The 14,859-nt window shown below is 36.9% G+C and overlaps 1 protein-coding gene across 1 annotated transcript in view; it reads left to right on the forward strand.

The window, feature by feature from the left end:
- Positions 1–9,675, forward strand: part of LOC117175590 — a 222,672-nt gene extending 212,997 nt beyond the window's left edge. The window contains exon 5 of the mRNA XM_033365298.1: positions 9,647–9,675. The gene's annotated coding sequence lies outside the window, so the exon portion shown is untranslated. The remainder of the gene's footprint in view (positions 1–9,646) is intronic.
- Positions 9,676–14,859: the final 5,184 nt, after the last annotated feature.

Genomic DNA, 14,859 nt, shown 5'->3' on the forward strand with positions numbered 1-14,859 from the left:
GAGGGAGCTCTTCTTAATATTTTGACACCAAAATCATGTCGATACACCTTACCGACTGCGAGTAAAGCCACCCACGCTTTAACTTGACAGACTGTAAATTACTGTAATCAATTAAAAATTCCTAGGAACCTTTCAAAATACTCTCAAATATATCGAAATCTTCAAAATATTTTTAAAAATCTTGACATCTTTTAAATATTTTTAAGTTACTTTAAAAGATGTCGAGGGTTTTCACAAAATTTCAAAGGATTTTCAATATATTAGGATTTTTTGATAGATTTCAAGAAATTTTGAAATAATTTTAATAATTTAGTATGAGATTTTGAAGGGTTTGAAAAATTTCATGTTTTTTTTTAAATTTCAAGAGATTTTCAAGAGATTTCAAAAGATTTAAAAGGATTTTAAATATTTGAGCAAGGTTTAAAAGACGCTAAGGAATTTTCAATTGATTATAGTAATTTCATATGAGATTCTAAAGGATTTGATATATTTTAAGATATTTTAATAGATTTCAAGGAATTTTCAAATAATTTTAATCATTTAGTATGATATTTTACAAATTTGAAGTATTTCATGTTTTTTTTTAATTGCAAGATATTTTCAAGTGCTTTAAAAAATTTCAAGAGATTTCAAAAATTTGTATGGATTTAAAATATTTGAGGAAGTATAAAAATACGCCAAGGAATTTTCTATTGATAACAGTAATTTAATATGGGATTTTAAAGGATTTGATATATTTTAGGACATTTGAATAAATTTCAAGGAATTTTCAATTGATTTAAATTATTTAGAATGAGATTTTAAAGGATTTAAAATATGTTAGGTTATTTTTAAAATTGCAAGGAGTTTTCAAGAGCTTTGCAAAATTTCAAGATATTTTAAAGGATTTTAAATGTTTTAGGATGTTTTAAAACATTTTAAGGAATCTTCAATTAATTTCAATAATTTAAAACAATTTAAAAAAATTTTAAATACTTTCTTCAATTTTTCTGGTTGAAAGCAGACTTGGTAGAAAATAAATTTCTTTTGTGCAAAGTTCAGGTACTTTATTAAAAATGCCTTTTTTCGAATACAATTCATCCTTTGGTTTAAATATTTAACTTTATGTTTAAATATTTAAATATTTTGTTTAAAATAAATTTAACCATTTTTTTTAATTTATGTATTTTATTCAAATTTTTGTTCAAAAAACTAATTGTTTTAGTCAAAAGTTTATCTATTTCTATTAAAATTTAGTCAAATATTAATTAAAATTGATGTTATATTTTATAATAATAATATTAACATTAATAATAAATATAATAGTAATATTATTTATACTATATACACCTGAAAAACATAACCTCAAACTCGACTCATGCATGAAATGAAGAATCACTTCGCCAATTTCTTCCATTTCTTTCAAATGGGGATCGAGATATAAATAGAAGAACACTGAAATCTTCCGAAGCTTTCAGATTGGCAATCATCGTACAGTAGATAACCGAAGTCGAATCGTGCATTTTCGGCTTATACACGAACTCACGGCGGTTATCATGCACCTTCTGTTTTGCGGCTCCTAAATGGTAGCTATGGTGGGGGTAAATTTCAGGCTCGATCTGGCAGCTCTGGAGAATATGGATACTATCTGAAGCTAAGAGAAGTCTAGAGTGGAGGGAGAGGTGGGTCAGAGAAAATCAACAGTTTCTCTCGGACCCATCTCAAATCTTCCAAGACCCTCCAGTTACTGTCGAACACCTGCTCAAGCCAAAGGAGGTCGAGAAGTATTTTGGAGAGAAGTCTACGAAGTGCAGCATAGACTGGACGAAGACTCAGAAAATATAAATAGCTTCAAGGAGTTATGTGTTGCCCTCATAACACCTGATAAACAATGCCCACCCAACACTACCGAGGAGGTGAAAAATGTATTAAGAAGGATGAAGAACTATTCCGCTCCAGGATCAGATTGTATCAAAACCTTTTGGTGGAAGAAGTTTCGTTTAACCCATCAGCATTTGGCCCGTATTTTAACCTTATATTCAAAGTCCGAAGAGCCGATTCCGGAGTGGTTGGTGAAAGGGTGCACAATACTCCTGCCGAAACTAGGCAACTCAGCTGATCCGAAGAATTACAGGCCAATCACTTGTCTGAACACACTGTATAAGATATCCACAGCTATCCTAGATGTTAGGATTGTTCGGGCAATTGAAACCGTATGGCAAGAAATGTATGAACAACGAGGCTCAAAGAAAGGCATAGCGGGATGTCGGGAGAACCTGCTGATCGTGTGACAACTAACAAGGTCACCTTTCAGAGAGGTGTCTTTCAGGGCGACACCATCAGCCCACTCTACTTTTGCCTTACATTATTGTCTCTATCACTAGCACTTCGTCATTCACACGGGTACTTTTGCTGCAAACCTGCAGATCGAAAGTAGAAGGTAACTCATGTATTTTACATGGACGATCTTAAGATCTATGCTAAAAAAAGAGCAACTACTTCTAGCTCTAGGGATTGGCGAACGATATACTAAGGAAATTGGAATGGAATTTGGGTTAGATAAATGCGCCAAGGTTGATTTGAAGCGAGGAAAACTTAATGGCATCCCTGAAGATCCTGAGCTCATTGATAGAAGCGCTATACAACACCTTTGCGCCGGAGAGACTTATACATACCTGGGCGTGCCACAAAGCCGCATTCAGGATGTCACTTCTATAAAGAATACTCAAACGTCTCATCCAGCACAAAATCATGCATCTTAAGTCTTCTGTTCCGCGACTGTACATCTCACGCCGTCAAGGTGGTCGCAGAATATTGAGTCTTAAATGTCTCCACAACAGGATTAGTTTGGGTACAGCGCATAGAGTCGCAAATGGAAAAGACCCTCTTCTTAAAATGGTCAGGAAGCACGAAGAAGTGGGCAAAGGAGCGTTTCTAAACAAAGCAGCGGAGGAGGATTCTGAAACACTCGGACTTAACTTCAGTATTAGGGGTGAGCAAAATGCATCGAATCTTATCTATTTCGAGTACTCACTCCTGAAAGCCTGGATTAAGAGAGCACAAGAGAAAAACTTTCGTGAACAGCTCCTCGAAAAGAGGATGCACGGTATCTTCCACAGAAATGTGGAGGACCAGTCAATGTTGTGTGAGCTTACTTTTGCTTTCCTTAAATCACCCGGATTAAAGTCTGGTAAGAAGGGTTTCATTTTGGCATGCCAAGACGGTGTTATTTCCATCTTAACATACCGTCGACACATTTTAAGCCAAGACATTCTCAATAATAGCTGCAGGGCGTGTCATGCACATATACTATTTAGTTGTCCAACTCATGCGGGAACGACCTACATTTGAAGGCACAATGCGGCACTAAGAGTGCTTTATTACCATCTCTGCCATTCTTACGGAATTTACCTGAATATCGCTTCTCTAAATGCTCCTAGGGAAATCGAGTCAATTGTAGAGAATGGGAAGTGCCGCATATGCTGGAACTTTATAATCTCGACAATTGTTTCTGTTGCACACTCGAGGCCTGACATAGTTCTTCTTGACTTCGAGAAGCGAACTATGCTCGTTATCCAATTTTCGGCACCAGCGGCATCCCTGCGTGTTAACAATATGCTACAACACTTGTAGGAAAAATGCAGAAGGCGGTAGTCCTTGGATCGCTCCGTGTTCTTAGGGTGCACGAAACTTTTGCTGGATCGTCGTATTGATTTCATTATAGACTGTAGCAACCCATTTCACGGTCGTGAGACGTGGCTGTGGCTGAAATTTTACCGCGATTTCTCTGGGTGCGGATGCAATTTTTCAGATTAGCACGCGCTCCCGGCGAAATCCTGCGGTTGTCCTTATGACAAATTTATATATATTTATTAATATATTATATATTTATTATTATGTTTATGATTATAGAAGCGTTTATCATCTTCTTCCGTAATCTACCAAAAACATTTAAAAAGATTTAAAGTTAACAAAATGGCGACTGTTCATCTGAAAATATTAAAAGTAGATTTTCTCAGGAAATCAACCTTAAATTTGTTGGACATTTTTCCTAATTTTTACTATGATAAGTTTGCTTATCTAAGAAGTTACATAAAAAATGTCTCTAGTTCTTTTTCATCATCTTTCATCGTTTACGAGAAAAATTCAAACCCTGCATTTGTAGGGAAAAAAATTCTCCCAGCCTGAAAATTGGTTTAGCCAGTGTGATGCTGATAAAATGCCTTTGCTCTGTCCGCAAAAATTGTAAAAAAATATATGCGAAAAAATAAAAAGGCGAGTTTATCAGAAAAATCGTTGATTTTTTTACATTTCTAAAACATGAAAAAAATTTATCTTCTGGAAAAAATGGATAAACCATTCTTGAGGTTAGGAGTAATTTCTCATAGGTCTTTTCTTAGGCATGAAAAATGTTATGTTAACAATTTTCGTATCTGTCATTGTTTCCGAGAGAAGGTCGAAAATTCGATTGTGAGAAAAAAATTTCTCCTAGCCACAAAGGTTATTCAGCCAGCATTGAACTTACAAGATATATTCCCTATCAAAGTACAAGTTAAAGATAAATGGCAAACATTTTAATGGTGAATCTTTTGAGAAAGGCGACTTATAATTTTCCTAGAAAAACCGCCACCATTTTATTAATTTTTAAACATTTAAAAATTGTCCTCTAAAAAATAACATAGTTCATCCCCGAGAGGTTCCATGGTTGTAATTGTAGAACCCTGTCTGCATAAAATACACAAATAAGTAAAAAATTTATTTAATGCAAAACTTAATTTAGATTGACATTAATGATTATTTAAAACTTTGTACATTAAACTTATAAGAAACTTCGAAGATTTGAAAACTTTTCCTTTCTTTAAATTGAAATTGTAAATTTAAGTTACAATTACACATTTCTTTTCATATCTTTTCTCAACAATATAGCAAAGACTGCCAAAACATAATAATTTTTATCTATTCTTTTGAAAAAACTGAATATTATTTGGAATGTGTTGTTTTCAAATAGTTTATTAATTGGTTATGCTGTCCCTTTCACAATTAATTTCTTGAAGTAAGTGTGCGAAGATATCATAAATATCAACCTCAAATAACCAAATAAATCTTATGACTTTGACGGCTATGTTGGCGGTAGCATTGCTACGGACCGCGTTTCCCAAGCCAAATAGGCTGATAACGAAGAGGAGAGGTACTAAGTAGAACACCAAAACCCATAAATGAAAAATGGAGAATATATTAAAGATTTTGAAACGCTTGTCGCTTTTCGAAGATCGTCGGGGCGCCCCTGGAGCCACAGCAGGTGGCCACAGCATGCGGGACGGTGGCGATTGTAATTTCTGAGATGGTCAGGCAGATCTCACTAATCAAACAGCTGGCCAGCAAGAGCATCTGCAAAAACGGTAAGCAGCGGAACATCAACTGTGCCTGCTAAGGATGCTTTGGCTAGCGTCAGCTATTTTAAACCAACCATCTCTACAGAAATACCGTGGGAGAGCATCAATTCGGACGTCTCTATTACGAAAGTGCTAAGTTTGAAACAATAATGGAAAAAGGATACAATTTAATAACCAAATTTGCTGAAAAGTATCCTAATATACAAAAAGTCGCACTAAGAGATCTTATCGCTAGGGTGAAGGACATCAGGACTAATCTACACGTTACAGAAGACCGAGCAATGGAGATTAAACAACAGGTTGATTTGGCGTGGAGAAACGACGTCAATGAACATCAGTTAGAGGAAGCCACATCAAACGGTCAAGCCGGAGTAATTGATGATCATCCTCAACCTATTAATGATCCAACACCACCACATCCTCCAGAGGTGGATGGCCTTATACAACCAAAGGCAGAAGCAGAGGTTCAGAAACCAAAAAAGCGACGAAAATGGACATACCATATGATCAAGGATGTTCTGCGCCTTTATTTTTTGGCAGTGAAATGTGGGAAAAGTGTGAGGAGAGCACATTATAGACTCTTCTTACTTAAATACGTAGAGCTAGCCACAAAAATAAATTACCAGAATCTGGCAGATCAAAAACGCTCATTATCTGTAAACAGACTGTTTTCGGCTGTTGAAATAGCTGCTATCAAAATGGAAGTGCAACAGTAGCTTCCTATTGATGAATTCGTCTTTGAAGATGTGGACAACGAAGGCTTGATTGATACTGAAGACATAGGTGCTAGGAATAATGAACATCATGTACCGGATCCATTAGAACCATATCCGGATATTACTAACGATGATGTGGATAGGGAAATCCCAGAAAAACTGCAGCAGCTTGAAAGGAATTTTGGTCATGCTTTAATAAAGTTTAGATATGTCAAAAAAACACTAAGGCATTTTCTGGCACATCTGGAAAGCAAGGTGTTACCTACGTATTTGAACGTAGCACAAACTGCATTAGAGGTGCAAACTCTTGTATACTGTGCAGCTGTGGCAACCGTTAAAACGTTGGGCCGGAAATCTAGGCCTGAAAATGCAGCTTTTGTGACAGCAAGGGATCAAGATCCACCATGAGTCAAAATCCATCTGACTTTCGACCGATAGTCTGCCTTCCAGCAATTTATAAATGCCTTAAAACTTGACAAAACTGCCCACGCATTATTGACTTTCTAAGCCATGCGATGAGGCTCTGGGGTATAAGAATTAAGTATTTAGATCATGGACAACCAAGAATAACTAGATTAATACGCTTTACTAAGGGTATATATCAAGGAGACTCCTTTAGCGCACTATGGTTCTGCTTAGCGTTGAATCCATTGAGGAAAACACTAAACAGCATGTCTCATGGGTTCAGAATTCATGCTAATGAGGATGGTCATCAAGTGACCCATCTTCTTTACATGGATAACCTAAAGCTGTACGCTTGTTCAGCCCAGAAACTGCAGCAAGTGATTGATGTCACAAAGCAGTTTTCCAATGATATCCACATGGAGTTCGAAATAGATAAATCTAGGAAAGTGCATTTAATCAGAGGGGAATTAGGGACCGCAGAGTTAGAAAACAAGTTCGAAAATGACATCGATGCAATGGCTGCAGGTGAATCATATAAATATCTGGGTATTCTTGAATCTGAGGGTATTCAACATACGATAGTAGTAGATGTCCAAAAACTGTGTGAGTTACAAGTTATACAGTTTCGAGACTATTTTAACATCAAGCGAAATGTTACGCTTTACAGTACCATCTGCCAAACGGATCTTGCCTAGACGCCCTTAAATTTTTCCTCAGATGGGGCTTTGAATATCAGGGCAGAAACAACCACTTTCCTCTCTCCGATGTTCGCTAACCTATCATTTAGCGTTTACAATATCCTTCGAAACAATATATAAGTTACACTATCACAAATCATGTACAAAGCAGCATTTTTTCTTTTCTCGACTATTATGAGTTTCTACGACAAATGCTCCTATATTTTTTTTTCAGGCTCTACTCCCTCGATAAATTTTTTATTATTTACTACAATGAAACTTTGAAAAGTGAACACAAGGACTACGGTCCACATAAAGAATAGATTATTAGGTATTTTTACTTCAACCACTAGCTAAATTGACTTCGTTGACTGCTGGCGGGAAAACTAGAGATCCTCTAGGTAGAGTTATGTCACAACTTCCCACTGTTTTGATTGGTTAAGATTAAATCGGACCCAGAAATAATGAAAAGTGCGCGATTTTCAGACCAATTCAGAAAAAAAACTATTCCATTATGTGTTTAAAACTAATTTCATTAGTTGAAGATTCAGGTATTTTAATGGAAATTTGTCTTTTTAGGGGAAAATTAATCTTTTTAGTTGAAAATTTAACTATTTTGTTAAAAATTTGTTTTTTAGGTTGAAAAATTATTTTTCATGGACAATTTTTCTCGAAACGTCTGCAAAAATTCGTAGTTTTGTATACGATTAGAATCCGAAATATCGTTTTTTTCATTCTTGTATTTTGTAAAATTAGTGTTTTTTTATCAAAAATTAATTTTTTTTGTTACAATATTTTGTTGAAACCTCGTTCTTTATTTGATTGAAAATTAATTTTTTTTAATGTAAATTTTATTATTCGACAATTGGTAGAAAAGCGATTTTTTATACTTTAAAATTCAAAAAAGACAAAATAGGGTGTAATTTTTTTGCGAAAGAAAGGGGGACGCAAATACTCGCCTTTTAAAAACTTAAAGGGCTTGGTTATTCCAATCTATCCTTCTGTCCATCCGAAGACGCACTATGCAGGATGGCTCACTCGTTGTATTTTGTCCAAAGTATTTCTTTGGTAGAAAATTGATTTATTTTGTTGGAAATTCATCTTGTTTGTTTGAAAAAAATGTTAACTGAATGTTTAACTATTTCATGTTTGATTTAAAATTTACATTTTGACAAGTCACCTATTTTGGTGAAAATTCATATACATAAGTAGTAAGGAGCAACTATGGGCCGCCAGTCCACTACCCCCACTCCTTGGCCGTCTGTATAGACTGGCGCCATCCCCGTTCATTACGCCGCAAGGTCATTAAACCCTGATGTGTATCTGGGTCTTATCTCGCTAGACACGTGTCTTTTTCTAAAGTGTAGGGATGGAAGATAAGAAATAGATAAATAATAGAGGGAATTTCCCGGAAGAGTATAGTGATGCATGGTTGAAGGAGTTTCGTAGACTGTATGGCGCCTGCTGAAAAAACAATTAATCTCTCTGATTTTACTTTATTGTATTTTATTCAATAACCCAATTTAAAAGTTAAATAATCAAACTTATCTTCTAAAAGAAATGGGAAACAAATATTTTTTTAACGTTTTGGTATGAAATTTCAACAGTCTTTCCTTGTTAAAATTTCAACCTTCTCTGTTAAATAATCTTTTTTTCTTGAAGATTCATGATAATAATTAAAATCTAACTAATTTGGTAAAAATTTTCATAAACTTAAAAGGCTAAACTGACGGAGCATGCGCGGAACCTTCAGCAAGTGACTTTAGCGTTTACAGTTGGGATTCAGTCCTTAGCATTATACCTGATCGGACGTTCAAGCGGTTACTATTTGATCTTTCTGGTTTTATCGGAGCGTGAATACTTATCACGCTGGTTTGATAATTTGTGTTCATCTTTGGACCTTAAACGGTGTTTCTCAATCACAGAAGCTTCTTTGGGTTACATAAGCCTAGTTAAAGTTCAGAAGACTGCATCCAGGAGGGTAAGAACCAACAAACGTGGTTAGTGCCTGCTAATGCTTGGTACTGTTGCACTTGCACCTACGGAATAATTTCTTCTCTCGAGGTGAATCTGCATAATTAACATACTCCCATTCGCTTCTGATGAGGTTTTTTTGCCGCTTAACCTACTCTGGCTGCCTGGAAGTATGGGATAAGCAAAGAACGCACTTGGAATCAAACACTCTTCAAGGTCAATCAAACACTGTGTACTCACTCTGATACATGTAGAGTTCGACAAAACAAACTACCTTTGTTTACATCAGCAATCTCTCCCTTCCTGTTTTCCAAAAGGTTTAGATGGTTTGTATCCGATTTGTCTAGCTTTAAAAGCGACTAATCTAATCTCCTCTTTCCACTGATCGTGGAAGATGGGTAAGATCTGAAAGCAGGTTAGCTTGTGATTTTCTAATCGGTGCGGAATAGTCCATAAGTATTTTAAAAATTGAAACTCCATTCTAATTTAGCCTTTTTTTTAGGTATTTAGTAATCTTCAGGATGCATCAGTCCAGGCCTGGTGGGAAACTAAATTTTCTTGGTCCAGCTTCTCCACTGGAGGAGGTGAATAGAGGTGGAACTGGTCTCAGATATGGTTCAAACAGTAAAGCGGCTTCACTCTGGACGATGGGCGGTGTGCCTGGGAATCAGCAGAACCCACTTCGCGATCCGTATCTTTAAAGCGACCCGGAACCTCCCCACTCCAGGCAGCCTCTCAAAAAGAAAGCCGTTTGGATTTGCACAGCAAAAGTGGGGTAACGTACAACGAATTAAATTCGGCTACGGGTAGCAATCTGACCTCCACCGCGCATTCCTCGGAAGAGTTGGTTGCTGAGAGGGATGGAATTTTCCACTCCATCGACATCAGGCAGGAAAGCAGAGCTAACGATAAACTAATGGGGGCCTAACAACTCCCGCCCCCTCTATCCAGAGGACCACGTTAAATGGTCTAATCCGGAAGTCGACGCTGCCTTATATATGGAGAACGCCACGCTTACTTTTGGCCCGCGCCAAATATTCAAAAACGGACAAAATAGGGTGTAATTTTTTTGCGAAAGAAAGGGGGACGCAAATACTCGCCTTTTAAAAACTTAAAGGGCTTGGTTATTCCAATCTACCCTTCTGTCCATCCGAAGACGCACTATGCAGGATGGCTCACTCGATGAATGGGAGGAATTTGTTTTTGCCAGTTCATAAGTACTGAAAGTTATATTTCTCTCAGGGTCGGGTACACTGTTACCCCGTTTATCCCTCCCTCTAAGAGGTGCTACACCTGTCAAAGGTTCCGGCATGGTTCAGACCAGTGTAGATCAACTAGACTAACGTGCGAGTTTCGTGCGGAGTTCCATCGTACGGAGGAATGCCCTAATAAACACGCTCGTTCTCGCAGCACCCCAGGAACTCTAGCCACAGTGGCCATCCCCCCTCCCTCCTGACACGGAACATTTGGAGGGTTTGGAGTACGCATCCAGGGAAGTAGCCACCTCCCTTCTGAATTTGAGCGGCATCTCCGATCGCACAATTCAATATTTCAGGAATCATACTTCCAAGCGATTTACTCCTCCAAGTTTAATACAGAGGCGTCCCCCCACATAAATAGTTTCTGTGTACTGCTAGAGAGTTTATTTATTTTTTCTTATTTTTGTCTTTTTTTACATTCTAAGTGGATTCACAATGGTTAGTTTTCGTTACTTTCATATAGTTAAGCGAAATATTCAGTGTATTTGGAATTGTATATTCATGAATTAAAGTCCTGAAACGGTTTGGTTATAAATAGCTCAAAAGGCCATTTAAAACTAAATTAAAGTAGCAAGTATTACACGCATCCTTGACTTTCTACTGCCCGATATTAAAAGACAATCAATACTAGGATCCATTATAACGAATGTCTAATGTTAGAAAGTTCACAAGTTACTGAATGGATTCATATAATTGACCATACTATTATTTTTTACTGAATTAAAACAAATAAAATTCTCATTTTATAGTCTGCCTGCTCAAAGGCAAGGAATCCTCCCTCTAGTTGGTATAGCGATTTTCAAACCTTTCTTTAAATCAAAACTTCTGCTTACTTTAAAGTTTCTTCCGAATTACTGAATTCCAAAGGTTTTCAATCTAAAATTAAATTTTTAACGGTAATAATGACAAATGACTCATTTTTTTCCTTTTTATTTAAATTTGTGCCTCTAATCCTAACACTTATTGCAATTAAATTATACTCTACAATTTTAATGTCAATTGCATAAAGGCTATTAAATGGCGAGAACTGATTGATGAAACCACTACATCGAACATGTAGTCAATAAATAAAAATTAAATTTACAATCCGTTAACATTAATGAAAAGAACCTTCCCTGAAGTTATGATAGTGTTTGCTAACCTGTCTTATAAATTAAGTTTTTGTGGCTATAATATTACTTTTATTGTAATACAACTTTGAACCCTACTGCTATAGCAGCTCTGTCTCAGAAACATCCCACTTTTCTTAAATAGTGTCAAATATTAATTATTTCATTTAAAAGCGCCTGTGCAATTTCTACTGTAGGATCCATTAAAACAATTTTCAAGGTCAAAGCTGAAAGGTTCTTAGGGATCTTAAATAATTGATTAAACCCTTATAACTAACAGGTACACAATAAATTTAAATGAAATTTTTCTATTTGTCAATAATAATGCAAAGAATTCTTCTCCCTTCAGTTGCGATAGCGTTTTCAAAACTGTCAATTAAACTAGATTAATTTTCATTTTTAAAGTTTCCTTTCGAATAATAATATCTTAAAGGTTTATAATTTAAATTTACACGTTGAAGGGTAATTATGACGGAAACTAATTGTCTCATTTTTATATAAAGCACTAAAACAATTTTAATTCCTTGGAATGTCAAGTGATCATGTAACTTTATAATTGGTTGTTTTATTGGAATTTTACTCTGATATAAATTGATTTGTAGTCTCTGAATTCAAGAACTCTTAATTCCGAACGCCTTGAACTTATTTGTTCCAATTATCTTAATCATTATTAGTATTACTGTGTAGCGTGGAGACTGGCTCTAGTTGCTCAGTTTGTGTCTGTCAATGGTTCTAAGCTTAATATATCTAGGCTTCCCGCACCTAAAGTCGAATCCCTATAAGGCCCTGGAATTTAATCTTAAGCAGAAGTTAGTGAAATTTGCAGATTGGAATACTCGTAGTGTTGTTATGAAGAGAGAGGAGGTTGAGTCCTTGCTCTTTCTGAATGACTTAGATGTCTTATGCACTTCTGAATCATGGCTATCTGGAGGACAAAACTTTGAAATTAAGGGCTTCTTGACATATCGGCGTGTTAGGGCAGTTGGTAGGGGGGGGGGGAGGTTCGATGATTCTGGTTATAGATGATTTCTGCGTTGACAGCACCGACTTGTCTGGGCCATGGACGAGTGATATTGAGGTCGTGGGGATAACCATTAAAACATAAGTAGGGAGGGTGATCTTCCTTTCTATCTATGTCTCTTCACCATGTTTCTCTGAGGGTTGCCTTGGGGTGTATGAACTCCACGCTTATCTCTGTGCTTCTCTCGGAGGCTTCCGAGACCCTCTGTCGTTTCGAAGGTCGCTACTCGCAAATAGATTCACCTTGCGGAACTTTTGCTGGAATGAGAAGGCGCTGGCGAGGAAGCTGGAAGACCTTGCAGCCGTAGCCCGATTTAGAGGTTTCAGGCTTAACCTGGAAAAAGTAAGCTTACTGGCAGCCTATGATGTGATGGTGGCCTTTACGAGTGCTATGGGTTGCTTTGAGCGTCCGGGTTATTTCGATGACCCCTGGATAGATTTTTTGGCGCCGATTTCCGTGAACTTGGAATCGGGGGAAGCCTTTAAGGATTGTGAGTGTTCGCAGAAGCTCTTTCACGAGTTTGCGGCCACAAGTTGCCTGGTGCGAAATGTATTTACACAGATGGCTCAGTTAACCCGGTCTTGGGGGTGCTAGGATGTGGATATTACATCCCCGCCAGTGACCGTAGGTTTCGTGTCCGTCTCAGGGATCAGATGTCTGTTCTGTCAGAGGAACTATATGCTCTCTTCTACACAGTTATATTTGTAATTGAATCGGGCTTGAGAAATGTTATCATATTTACGGACACGTAATTCTCTGAATTCTTCATAATTATCTGAATTCTCGGATCCGTGAAAAAAAGCCTAAACGACAAAGCGCTCGCCAAACGAAAGTCGCGTCAAGTGAAAAAGGCCCGCGGATCAGAGAGCGACTCGCTTCATCACGATGAATGTATGTATGAGCACGCCCCTACTTACTCTCTGATTCACGGGCCTTATTCACGGAGCGCGACTTTCATTGTGCGGGCGCTTTGTCATTTGGGCTTTTTGTCACGGATCCGAATTCTTCTGAAATCTCTAAATTCTAACTTTATTTGAATATTTTGAATTCTGTATAATTCAAACGAAATCCACAGAAATTTTGAAGTTTTTTGTATCCCCTGAAATCCATTAAAATATTCTGGATTCTCTAATAACTTTTCAATTCTCTAAAATATTTTATTTTCTTTTAATTATTTCGTACTCTGTTCATTTTTGAATTATCTCAATGTTTTTAATTCAGTGAATTCTTTTGATCTCTGTAAATTCTTTCGCACTCTGGGAATTCTTCTGAATCCTCTAAATTTTTCCTAATTCTCTAAATTCTTTTGAATTATCTGAGTTCATCTAAACTCTTTAATAGAATTGTTACAATAAGATGGTGCTCGGTACAACCCTGCACGAAAGAGTTACCGGACCGTACCAGACCCCAGGCGAAAATCCCCGAGGGGTCCCTAAGCGACGGGTAGCGCGTATACCCTCGCCGGCTGAGTCAGTCGTGTTTCGGGCTCAGATTTAAACCTTGTTCTCGGTTTGCTTTTCTCTCGCGAGTACCTACGGGTATCCTCTCTTCCTAGGAACAGTTCGAATCTCTTAAGACCAACTTGCCATAACGCCTTCCAGGAAGGACCTATACTAGCAGAACCATCTCTCCGACCAGGGTCAACTTCTCTATTGTGGGATATCCACTTTAAACTACCGGAAAATACTAGCCACGGATTGCCGGCTAAAGTACGATGACTGTAAGTGGTAATAAAGTTCTTTTACCTTTCCTAAGACGGTTGTCTCATTGTGTCGTAACCCTTACTTCGGCATCCCAAAATCCTTACTTCCCTCCTCAGTCTTACCCCCGCAATACCTGGCGCCCAATCTAAATATGCCACACTGTACCTCTAAAATTCCTAGAAACCTGCCGAAGAAAGGGAGACACATTTTCAAAAATTAAAAAAAAACTACTACTGACTCAACTATGAGACTCTTGAACTTTGCGCTTAATTCTTACTGCATGCTATTCGATCCTTATTGCCAGTTGCCTTAATTTATACTACGCTTTCTAACATAGAATATTGATGCGATTTTTTATTTTTGAAATGATGGATTTTGCGTTTTATTTTTGCACAAGTTTATTTCATGCTTTTACATGTGCCCACTTACCATGTAACTAGATTAAAGGTTCAAAGTACATAAAATGAACCAACTCACGAAATAAATTAGGAAAATAAATTTAAAAATTTAGTTATCGAAATGTAACTTTAAGATAAGAATGAAGTTGTAACGGGGTTTCAAGACAAGGAACTCTAAAGATTGAAAATAATATCATGGAAATTTGCTCTAGTATTTGGAACCAA

The sequence above is a fragment of the Belonocnema kinseyi genome, chromosome 6 (assembly GCF_010883055.1).
Source record: "Belonocnema kinseyi isolate 2016_QV_RU_SX_M_011 chromosome 6, B_treatae_v1, whole genome shotgun sequence".
NCBI lineage: Eukaryota > Metazoa > Arthropoda > Insecta > Hymenoptera > Cynipidae > Belonocnema > Belonocnema kinseyi.